Source organism: Prionailurus viverrinus, chromosome D1, assembly GCF_022837055.1.
Source record: "Prionailurus viverrinus isolate Anna chromosome D1, UM_Priviv_1.0, whole genome shotgun sequence".
Lineage (NCBI taxonomy): Eukaryota > Metazoa > Chordata > Mammalia > Carnivora > Felidae > Prionailurus > Prionailurus viverrinus.
This window is the reverse complement of record NC_062570.1, coordinates 98,227,790-98,239,214: the sequence shown is the minus strand read 5'-3', so window position 1 is coordinate 98,239,214 and position 11,425 is coordinate 98,227,790.

The following is an 11,425-nucleotide window of genomic DNA, read 5'->3' as shown; positions in this document are numbered from 1 at the left end:
TCTAAAGGTACAACCACAGAAGATATGGCCTCTGGAAGAGTGGCAGTGGGTCACCACGTAGCTTTTTAGAAGAGGGGGAGTCAGAGGTGAAGAGAGAGACAGGGAGTTAAAAGAGATGGAAAATGTGGCAAAATAAAAGAGAGTCTGTGGAAGGGATTTATAGCTGGCATCCCAGAAACGCCGAGCAAATACATGCTTGCCATATAGTTGTCCCTCAGTAAGTGCTAGCTATTATTATTGCCCCTCTTGGAAGGCCGAGCGAGAGGCTGCTTGAGTCCAGTCGTTCACATGGAATCAGAACTGAGAGAAGGAAAAGGGAGCCAGGAAAATAGGCCATTCCAGCTACTTTCTCTGGCTCCCCTGTAATTATGAGAATTGCACAAGCTACCCCTCCACTGGGGGATGAGAAGGGAGGATTAAACTAAAGAATAAGGGTGTTGGTAAGTGCTGGAGCTAGGAGCCCAAAGAATGGGCTGTAGGAGTGAGGAGAGATTATCCTTCCCCAATCGATCTTAAATAAGGCCTGATAGAAGTGAGGTCTGAGAGAGGGACATGCAGGTGAGAAGGAGAATGGGAAGTAGTGTGGGCAGGCACTGGGTGAGATGACAGCTCATTGCATTACAGCTGTTGTGGTTGCTGGGGGCAGGGCTGGGGGAGCAACGCACCTAGTCATCTCTCCTGGGCAAAGGGAATGGTGGTAAGATTCAAGACTCCATTAGAAATTCCCATCCATCATTATCACAAGGGCCCACTTTCTCAAGGACCCCTGGTCTTTGAGGGCTGAGGGGGTGAGGCTCCCCAAAGAGGTCCTGAGACAAGAAAACCATTTTCTATTTGACAGGAAGGGTGCCCATCAATGGAGGCTGCTGAATACTCTGGAGAGTACATGGTGCCATTCCTAAAGGTTCTGAACAGAGAAAAGGAAGCACTCCATTTCTTTTGGTCTTTTCCTAGCCGTACAAGTTTCTGTGTTCCCCTTTATCAAGCCATTGAATCAGAGGCATTAGCTGGGGGCAGGGGGAGGTGCAGAGTGGGCAGCGCTGAGGTAGCTAAGAGAAAGTGATGTTGGAAGAAGAGTGAAGGATGCTTTTGAGTCCCCAAATTACCTCTAGTGTGCTGAAGGGTGGGGGAACCTGCTGGCTCACAACTCAAGTACCAAGACACCTGGACTACCCACCCCAGTGAAGGGCTCTGGTCCATAGTGTCTGGGGAGAAAAAAGGGTAGGAGAGATATAGGAGGAGGTACGAGGAGCTACAGAGAAGAAGACAAAAAGGCAACGATGAGAAGGACTGAGGCAAAATGGAGACCCAGTGGCAATAGGTACTGAGCCAGGACTGAGTGAGCTAAGAGAGACAGCCCTGAAAAGAGCTTAGCTAACTTAGCTGCCAAGTCTTCAAAGTCTTTTTTAGCTCTATTTCCACTGACTATGGTTCTACTAATTTACAAAGAAAATTTATAGAGTTCTCAGTGTCTCCCTCAAGATTCCAGAAAGCACTGCATTTACGAACTTATACCCATTTAGTATAAATGCTTCAGAATCTTACTGATGCTCACAGGCCACTCCTGATGATCTTATCATGGTGTTCAAATCTGGGCAAATGAGATAGGCGATGGGGTACTTGTAAGGGCCAGATCCAGGAAATCAAACTTCTGGAAGCTGCTTTCATTTTTCACCTCCGTGGATCCAGAGCTAAACGTTAAATGGTGGAATGGTGGAGTGGAATGAGCTGCTTTGGGGCAGTGATGTTTATCATGCTGGGGTGTGACAAGGTAGTGGCATCGCAGTGGGGGCACTAAGTGATTTAGTGCCCATCATGAGAGGGTTCTTGGCCCAGGAGTGGAGTGGAGGTGGATAAGCATTAGACTGGCCCTCACTGAAGGCTTGTTTCTGATGATCTTGGGTGGTTTGCCCATAGTCAGTGACTAGAAATGCTCCTGATGAACTGAGTTGGGACCCAGGCAAGACGTTGGGCCAGAAGCAAGTCCTGGGCAAGAGGGACACAGCTACTAAACAGGGCCCTGAAGCCAGCTGCTGCCGGTAGGGGAAGGTGCTCTCCCCTCCCCTCAGAGGGAAACCAAATAGGCCAGAGAGGGTCAGGAACAATTCAGAGATGGAGAAGAGGAAATCAACAGAGGGGCAAAAGGCAAACCAATGTGCTAGAAAATGCCAAGAGGGGCAGGACCCCATCAAGCTGCTGCTTCTCTGGGGGTATCTAAGGTCTCTTTTTGCTCCTTGCTCTCAGATGGTGCTAATACAACCCTGCGGATGTTTAGAATGGGCCCAGGGTCTTCTGGGCTTCAGAAAATGACCTTCATCCTCTGTAGTATGCGCTTCGGCTAAACCCTCTCAGTGTGGGGGAAGTCTGTACACATCGGAAACTGGGTTTTTGGTGGGGAGGGCGAGCACTGTCCCTGAGCAGTGGCCTCGTGCACTCCCAAATGCGGGAAGTGTCCAAGAGGAGGGGGGCTGGTTGGCTGGCCAGGAGGAGCTAATTATCCCCAATCTCACATATCTTAGCCAAGTATTCCCTCCTACCACAGGAAGTAGTGATGGGGTCTGATGGTGGTGAGGAGGTTGTGAGGAACTGAAGGGGAAGTCAGGTAGGCAGAGAGGACTTATTTTGAAGGAGAGACACAGTCTATGGACTGGTAGGCAGACAGGCACACAAATCCCCTCCCTTCCCTGTCCTTGCCAGGCCATGTCCTGCTGCTGGCCTATCTGTGACTCTTGACTTCCCATCCTTCTCGGCCTCTTTGCTGGCTACCTATCATGCATCTTACAGTACGTCTTACAGTAAAATGAGGAGCAGGGAGGGAGGGTGGGGAGGAAAGGACAGGAGAGACAGGGCTGGGAAGAGACTGAGCCATGATGACATCACACACAGAGATGGGAAGACAGAGACCACTGAAATAGTAACAGACCCTCTGCATCTCCGCTAGTGCTTTCCATCATGCTGGTTATGCTTGTTCTCAAGAGATATTTACCTCTTCGATCAGGACTTCAGAGCCCTGTGCTCTGACCATAATACTTACTGAGCTAAGTTTGCAGGGGGGGCGGGAGGCCTCTACATGTTAAATAATGGTTGCTCGGCTTAACGAGGAGTTGAAGTGATTCAGAGACTGTGGCTGGTACTAGTTTCCTAACAATGAAGAGCATTTCTGGGGGACAAATCATGCCAACCGCCACCTTTCCCTTCCACATGGGCAAATATGGGGAAAGATAGGATGGGGGGTAAAAGGTGGAGTAAGGGGCAGGAAGGAGCTGTGAGACCTTCCCCCTAAATCTGTTGGAATAATCTGGTTGGGAGAGAGGAGAGGAGAGGAGAGGAGAGGAGAGGAGAGGAGGGGAGGGGAGGGGAGGGAAGGGGAGGAAAGGGGAGAGGAGAGGAAAGGAGAGGAGGGGTGGACGGGAGCAGATAGAAGGGGTGATGAAAATCAAATTGGAATGTGGACAGGGTAAGGGCAAAGGGCTGTCACGTGTCACTTTGCTCTTTCGGTGGTTGTGTTATGAAATCTCCCCCAAGGCCACAGATACAGAGCTGGGTACTGGATGCTTTTAGCATCCAGGAGTGCTGTTTTGGGTGAATTGTTTTCCTATTTGAGGATGAGAGGAATACCATTTAATATGTTGTAAGTCTCAAAGGAAATGAAAACTCCCTGTCCTTGGGAGGCATTTGCTTACTATTGTCCTTCTCTGTCCAGCTCTTTCCTCCCCCAAAGCCTCTCTTCTGAGAAGTGCACAGCAGGCAGGAGAGGGAGTGCAGGACTTCTACAATGCCAAGTTGGCTGCAGTGTGATTGCTGCCACGGGAGTGAGTAGAACTCTTTCACCATAGCAGCCTTTGAAAAGACTGGAATTTTTCAGCAGGAACTTTTTCAGGGAAATAAAAAGTAAAACAGACAAACAAAAACCAACGCAAGTAGAAAAACGTGAAAGATGGAAGACGAGATCTTTTTGATCTTTTGCAACCCACCGTGATCTTACGCCGTTTGGCTCTATTGGATTCCAAACCTGTGCTCAGGAAATGGATTCTTCCCAGACCCTGGGGGCTTGTCTCTGCCACTGTAGTGTCTCCTTTGCCCTTCTTGGGTGGGGCCAGCCTTCCCTCGTCTGCCCAGAAAGCTGATCTTTATATAGTTTTTTACTTCCTGTCTCCTTGACCTGGTTCTCGATGGCCCCTCTGGTTTTTGGGATCTTGGGCTCTAGCCTAGACTTCTCTTTGCCAACTGGTTGGGGGTGCAAAGCCCTGTTATCCTTCAGTTCTAACCTGTGGAGGGGCTGTTTTGGCAGGGGGACGGGAGTTAGGCTGTCAGTGTGACAGGCAGAGCACAGACGGCAGGTCAAAGCAAATGCTGTCCAAAGTTCACATTTCCATCTTTCTTCTCTTTTTGAAGACCGCTAAAACCCTTTGCCTCCAATGCACGTTCCCATTCCCCCCCAGTGCTTGCAGAAGCTAGTTTTCACAGTTTTCCAAAATTAACACTGAAAATACAAGTACTGTCGAACGAATTCTTCTCAAAGGAAAAGAAGGGTCATTTCTTCCCAGGAAAGATGGGCTCGGAGTCTAACAATACAAATCAAATCTCAAAGAAAATGTGAAAATATACCATATTTAATCTAGAAGTACACATGATTTACGTTAATAGTATCTATAAATAAAAGAATGAATTTGTGCAAGTGCGAACATGGCAGGCAAGCAGGTGGTAGGAGAAGGGTGGGGCAGAGCAGGGGCTGCATTCAGCAAGCTCTGGAGTCTAGTTGTCTGTTCAGGAGTCATCTTGAACTTTGGCAGGCTTATGGGCAGGTGGCCAGGGCCTCAGGGTGTCCTTCCAGGACAGTGGGTGAGGGCTCTGGGACTCCAGGGTAGCTAACATACTCTGTGACTGATGAGGGTCAGTCTGCCCGAGGGAGGCTTCGGTGAAAAGACCGAGAACTGAGTGTCTGTGGGTGTGAGCACTTCACAATGTGCTTCAAAGAAAACTTCCTGGAAGTGGAGAGGAGAAAGGTGGAGAATGGCATACCTCTTGAAGTAGCTTGAGTGTGTCCTGGGCTGGTGGCAGAGGTACCAGGGGGAACCTGGGAACGCCCCCCCCCCCCACCCCAGAAGACCAAGCGTCCCACTGTTAACAGCACTGTGGGGCAGAAACTTCTAGGCCAACACAGTTTATTGTCAAGTCACTGCGTCTTGATAGAATGAGCCTTGATGGTGGTTCGGGGTAATTTACTGAAGAAATAAATAGATCATGTTCCCAGATACAAGTTACCTTTTTAGGGAGGTTGAGCAAGCAAGAGGGACTAGCATCTTTGTTCCTCGGCATGCTTGAGGAAGTAAGTGGACACTTTCTGCTTCTCATCTTCTTGATTTGATTTCTCTAGTCTCCAGAGAGTTTCCAACTCTTCCCTTCCATCCTTTGGCTCTTCCCTGATTATTGGGTCAGGTGAGGTCAAGTAGCCAGCAAGGGAGATAGTGAGGAAAGAGACAGCTTCACTGACAGACACTAAACCTTCCTGTCCAGAACTTTAAATGGAACCACTGAGAACATCGACAGGCTAGATGACCCTTAGTAAGGTAGCGGGAAGGGCAGGGTCATGGTGGCCCTCAGCAGGCTGGAGTCTAAGATGCCTATGTTTGGCTGCTATAATGGACCTGGTAGGCCTCTAGAGTTTGCTAGAAGAGTGTTGGAAGGGGCTTACCAGGGTGGGCCTGAACTGTGCATGGACACCTGAGGCTAAGGGACTGGTGAAGCTCTTCTGAATCCCCACTGCCATCCACACTTCCTTGGCTATCCCAGCTCTCTTGAGGGGGGAAAAATGCCAGATGGGGGGCGGGGTGGGATGAAAACAGTGAGACCAGAGGAGAGAGAAAGAACCATGGAACGAAGTTAATTTAGATAAAGAGAGACAGACAGTCTAGGAAAAAGTGTCCACCAAGTTTTTGTGTTCCATCAAAAATAGTTCAGCTAACTGGCAGAGCATGGGGAGAGCTTTCCCAGATCACTGCGAACCTCAGGAAGAACTGTTGATTTGCACTGTGCATCTCAGATAAATCTTTCCAACTCAGAGGTGTTCACTTTCACAGAAGCAGGCCTGAAACCTGGTCAGGATTCATTACTTCTGGTTTCCAGTCTGCTCGGGGAGATGGGGGGGACAGGAAAGGGGCGATTGAGAGTGTGGGGAGGGAGAGCTCCCTCCTGCTAGCCGCCTCCTCCTTTGCCTCTCTTCCTGGAGTCTAACATAACAAAGACAGCCCCTGCACTTTTGTGGGGAGCCCAGAAAAGAAGGTCGTGAAGGACAGAGGGCTTGAGTGTGGGAAAGGCTGGGTCAGGAGTTGAGTGTGAGTGTGGAGAGGAAGGAAGGGAACAGTTGTACCCCTCTGAGTCAGCCCTAGTCTGATCACCAGTGTGGGGGAGGATGTCAGGGACCAGAGTGGGCGGGGGGGGGGGTGGTGGGCAGGGGAGAGGGACAAGGAATGGGAGGTTAGCAGAGGAGGGAGAGAGTTAGGCTCTTCCCACGTCACTTATAATTCATTCTTATATGAGTTGTCTTCACTGTGCCTTGATCCTGGTGGGAACGTCCCACTGCAGTGTCTGGGGACATGGTGGACCTAATCACAAGGGAGTTGCCCAGGAATGGTGTTCAGGTATAGTGTCCCCCGCCTTTTTGTAGTTCTGAGAGAAGGTAGGCACAACCATCTCTCCTTTGCTAGCTCCTTCCTGATCTCTTTGCCATCCCAGCTCTGTTTTTCTCTCGTTAGCCCTCTCTTCAGATGAGTGGTGTTAGAAGAATGGTGGGTTTGGCAAAACCAATGCAGATGGTAGCAAAAGACAGAGGTGGCTTTTGTGGGGTGAGGAGAGCTTTGGGGGTATGAATCTTCCAATTCGACTTAGTTGGTGTCTAATAACTCCCTGGTGAAAAATTAATAAATATGGCAGAGGGCGGCTGGAGGAAGAATGGTAAATGCTCTCCTTTGACAGGTCAGAATCTAAGGTGAGTGTACGAGGGCATGGTAGGTCCTTGGGTGAGTTAAGTGAGGTCATGGGTGAGGACATTATGCAGATTGGGTGACATGGATGGGCCTGGGTCATTCTCCAGAGATGCTACATGGAAAGTTTCTGATGAATCGGAAAAACCTCTTCTGAAAGGTGTGGATTCAGAAGCAGGGTCTCCAGGTGAAGCATAATATGGTCAGGGTGGCTCTCCTCCTCTCTCAAGTCTTCCCTCATCGGTGGGTGGTGGCAGGTTGCTTGTGCTTTTTGGAGCTTCCCAAGGTTCATTTCCATCTTGAGGCGGCAAAAGAATCGGATGAGTTGAAGGAGAGACACAGAAAGAGAAAACCAAATAGTGACTGAAAGGCAGAAATCCAGAAAAGACTATATCTACCCAGCTGTCAAGTCTTCCAAGTTACCCCTCCTATACCAGCTGCCCTTCAAAAGGATTCTGCTGATCCAAAGTTATATTTACCATGTCAGAAAGGGGGAAAAACAACTAGAACTATACAAAGCCGCTTTTACTAAACTTTCTAAGCTTGCAAGAGGCACCATCTTGGTGAAAATCTATTACTCAACCCATCAATTACCCATGGGACTCAGGTTGGTGTGTGAGAAGAGGGGTAGAAAATGGAGAGAATTGGAGTCACAGCCAGGTAGAAGACTTCTTCTTCCCTTGGTTCCCTGACTCCCTCATGGCAGAGAGCAGGCTCTTTTTATCTCTGTGTCCTGAATGTCTAGCATATTGCAAGAGCTCAATAAATAGGTATTTACAGAATTGAAATGAATCATTTGTTGAATTTCCATGTGGGTAAATACACAAAATGAGCTCCTGCCGTGGAACAAGGGACCATAGAGGTAGAGGGTAGAGCATGAGATGGTCTGAATTTGGAAATCCAAAAGAGAGAAGCAGAGTATATCCCAAATGACCACTAATCAGAATTGGATAGAATGGATATTGAAAAAGGGAGAGAGGAAAAGGAGGCGCAGAGGAGAGAAGAAAAGGGAAGGGCATAGCTGAGGTAGCCTAGTGCAAGGGCTTTGTTGCTTTGGGACCTGTGTATACTTCTTCCTCACAAAGTCCTTAAGTCTTGAGTCTTTCCTGTCAGTTGTAGTTCTGGCAAGTAGGATGCCTGGACCCAACTAGAGAACACAGCATAGCCAGAGACTACCATTCCCTAGCACTTGGGAGGGAGAGAGAGGGGAGGAGGATAACTCCCCAGGGCAGGGGGACAGTTGAAGTTGGGGCTGTAATGGTGGACCCAGGAAGAGTTAAAACAGGGGTGCAAGCGAGAATTCCTACTTAAATGAAAGATAACTAGTATTGCCAGCAGCATATGAGATTCGCCATCTGTAAAATCTCTTCAGATTGACCCCTATGCTCAGAGCTGATTTGTTACATGTCGTAAGTGTCATGAAGAGGCCTCTCGAGTTCATCAGGGACCCAACAGCCTCAATGTTACTCCACAGCAATCTGTCATCTGGGACATACCATGGGTTCCTGGGAGGAGGTTTGGTCATGACTGCAGAAAAAGGGGAGTTGGCCAGGAAACCCTGCCTCTGACCCACAGAAAAGAGGGAACTAGGAGTCTGGAATGCAGGTCCCGGTTCTTGGAAACATATGTGTTGGAAAGTACCTCGAAAGCCTTCTCTCCTGGCAGTTCCCAGGCCTGGATTCACAAATAGCAAAATTTCCCCTGCAAAATTTGGGGGGCTAGCAGTTTGTTAGGATGGTGAAAATCTAAACATGATCTACAGTTTTTCATTTTACAAAAGAAAGGCTCTTTTAACTCCACAAAAAATAGGAAGGATATAATCTCAGAACAAACACTGGTTCCCAGATGCGTTTCTGGAAACAGACTGGCCACCACTGGGGCTGAGAAATCTTGAGCCAATTTATTTCTCCACTGTGCTGCCTTCCCGCCGACAACAGGGTGGGCCAACTTAAATGGCTCGTACCTGGGACAAAACAGACTCCTGGAGGGAGGCTGGGCAGTTGATAGAGATGCCAGCCACAGCCACCATTGCTTCTAATCACTCTGGACTAGTTAGTCCTCACTTCCTGTGTATGCTGGGGAGTTTCGTGCCTCTCGCTGTTTTTTATGCTCTGTCATCAGTAGGGAATCGTTACCTTCCTCTCCTTCCCATTTTCCAAGTGGCAAAATCCTACTCCTCCTTCACAACCAGCTCAAGTGTCATATCTCTACTGCCACATCAGGAAGGGATTTTTGACTACTTCTCTGTATTTCAGTAGTTCCATACATTCTAAGTTTTCATTCATATGCTCTATTCATGGCATGGATGGTGTGCTAAGACGATGATTTCCTTGCTAGACTGGGGGCTCTTTGGGGGCAAGGGGCATTTATTTTTTGTATCCTCAGTGCCTGACATATAGCAGGTGACTTAAAGTCCAAGTCTTCAGGAGCTGATGGCAGGGAGTTCTTTTAGTTGCTCTCAAATTGATGGCCAGGCCTGGTAACAGGTCTCTTGGCAGTAGATAAAGCATTCATCCAGACCAGCAGCTATTTGATTGATGCCTTGAGGGTTTGACAGCCATTCCCTTGAGAGTGGTCTTGGAGACCTACCTATAGACGTTGGGGTTCAGACATAAGATTCCAGCTTAAGAAATAGTGGACAGAATGGGAAAAACAAGATACCAGCTTGCTCTTGAGGACCAAAAGGCAAAACAGTGACTTCAGCTATTGAGGAAATGACATGTTCATCATGAGTAGTGTCAAAGGCCCAGATGCTAGAACCCAGATTCCTGGGTCAGAGCAAGACCACCAGCAATTTGACTTGATCCAACACCACTGGAGGATTCTTAATAGTTTTGTTATGAAACTGCCCTTGGTCTCTGAGTTGGAGATGGGGGACTGGTGTACTTCTTGGCAGGTAGTAACAGTACTGGGGAACTCTCAGCTTCATAGGGTAGTTTATTTTGATGCAGGATAATTGCAATTATTTTTAAAGTTATTTTTGTTGACCTGAAATCTGCCTTCCATATAACTAGGACCCACTGGTTCTACTTCAGCCTTTAGTATCCTGTGAAAGTCCAAAATCTCTTGTCTACATAAATATCTGAAGAAAGCAAACGATGTCTCCACTGTTTATTATAAACCTTATTGGCTACTTCAATCATTCCTTTTCTTCCCCCCTGCCTCCCTATAATTCTTCATACAATATATTTTTAAGTCCTCCTCACCCTTCTCAGTCCCTCTTTTTTCTTTTAAATGGGATTTTTCTTTTTTAATTTTTTTAATGTTTATTTATTTTTTTTGAAAGAGAGACAGAGCGTGAGTAGGGGAGGGGCAGAGAGAGAAGGAGACACAGAATTTGAAGCATGTTCCAGTCTCTGAGCTGGCAGCACAGAGCCCAATGCAAGGCTCAAACTCATGAACTGTGAGATCATGACCTGAGCTGAAGTTGGACACTTAACTGACTGAGCTACTCAGGTGCCCCAACGTCCATCTTAAGTGTGGTACTGCAGCTGGTACATAGCTGGGCACAGAACGTAGAGTTAAATCATTCCCTGGATATTGTAATTCTATTAATACAGCTGGAGGAGGTTGCAGATGATAAAAGTCCTGATCTCTGTTATCTTCCCCATTTTTCTTAAAATTTGAACCACTGTTAAGCCAGGTTCTCCATTTTACACTCAGCGCAACTGATTTAAGTGCAGGATCTACCAACTATCCTTGGTAAATTTCTTTTTTTTGGATGAATGTCCTATCTGTTGAGATAGTTCTGAGTCTTAGTTCAGTCAAGCGATATTAGCTATACCTCTCTATTCTGTGATACTGGCATATATTGGCATATTTATGTCTTTTGTTTCCATAATTTTAAAACATGTTGAGCAGATAATGGAGCCATGCAGAGTACGACTATGGTGAATCAGACAGTGATGGGTTCACCTACTTGTCCTGTCATCCTGTACACATATCTCCTGCCTGGCTGATGTAGATATTATGAGACACTTTGTCAGACACTTTACTGGCCAAGGTGTATAATGTTTCTGTCATTTCCTCCTGTTCTTAATCTTAGTCACCCTATCAAAAATGGGAAATTTGATTAGTGTAGCATGACTTGGTATCAGTGAGCCTGTGATAGTTTTACACTGACAGTTGTCCTGGACTAGAGAGGGAGAATGCCAGTCTCTCTATATATTTGACACTAATATCCTTTGAGCAAGACACTGTTTTCTCCTTTCTATTTCGGTGTTTACCAGTAATATTCTACTGTGATCTTTTCATTGTGCTGCCTTTCCAAGAAGGACATGTCCCACGTAGAGACCTCAGGCTGGCAAATTGACTATTGCAAAACGATTAAGTAGTCATTAAAAATCTGTTTCTTAGGAACTTGATGAGTGTGAATCTGTTCACTGGAGCGTGACTGAGGAAATGATAAAATCAAGTTTGTAATACATATTCTGCAAATCCTG